The sequence below is a fragment of the Artemia sp. Qi Xiang Cuo genome, chromosome 15 (genome assembly GCF_049724085.1).
Source record: "Artemia sp. Qi Xiang Cuo chromosome 15, ASM4972408v1, whole genome shotgun sequence".
Classification (NCBI taxonomy): Eukaryota; Metazoa; Arthropoda; class Branchiopoda; order Anostraca; family Artemiidae; genus Artemia; species Artemia sp. Qi Xiang Cuo.
Window position 1 is genome coordinate 27,874,650 of NC_142808.1, and position 981 is coordinate 27,875,630.

A 981-nucleotide genomic window follows, 5' to 3' on the forward strand; every position below is an offset into this window, starting at 1 on the left:
TGGCATAGCGTTTAAAAACTTTGCTAAGGGCTGTGGTTCGTCCTTTATTTACATCTCTGCAGGATTACTCGGTTGCTAGCTAACATTGAAACCCGGATATTAAAAAGAAAATTGTTTAAAATATTGTTAGGATCAATTCAAATTTATGTTGGCAAATGACGTCTTTGCAATACTGATGGTTAGAGTCCTTTCTTTGCTTTATCACATAGTGTTAAAATTCTTTTATATATGAATGTTTCTTGGTATAGTGGTTAGCACTTAGGACTTTGAATCCTGCGATGTGAGTTCAAATCTCAGTAGAGCTTTTTTATAACTTATAGTTTACTTATACAACTATTTACGTTCCTGTCGTGATTCCATCTTTTCAAAATTAAATTAGTTACTATGGCCTACGGTTCATTCTTTAACTTATGATTTATTAAGGAATATAATTAAAATAAGAATGTATATAAGGAAGCCTTTTATTACTTCAGTTACTAGGGGCTACAGTTCGTTCCTTAATGAAATTTGTTATTCCAATGATTGTCTTTTAATGTAATTTTATTACTTCAGTTACTAAAGGCTACAGTTCGTTCCTTAATGTAAAAAAAAATATCCCGTTTAGGCAGAATGTTGTAGTAGCTGCCACTTTTCTTGATTTTCAAGCCAATATATTTCTCTTGCTGTTCAAGCCAAGGGACAGAAAGTTTACTATACAGGGTTTTCGGATAAGGCGGTTCTAATGGTATACTTTTTGCTTTGATCTGACTCCTTTTTTAGGAACTATGGGTTTTTATATTTCTTAACATTGGACGTGATCGTCTCTTACTAGGTTGCTAGCTACCGCTGCAACCCGGATGATTTGTGTTGCGTCATCATGCATATAATGTCGTTCTTTAATATAAATGGCCTGGCTACAACCTACGCTTATGAAATCATTGATCTATCTTTACTATTAATTATAATCTTATTTTAGTTACTATGGGCTGAAAGTTCGTTCTT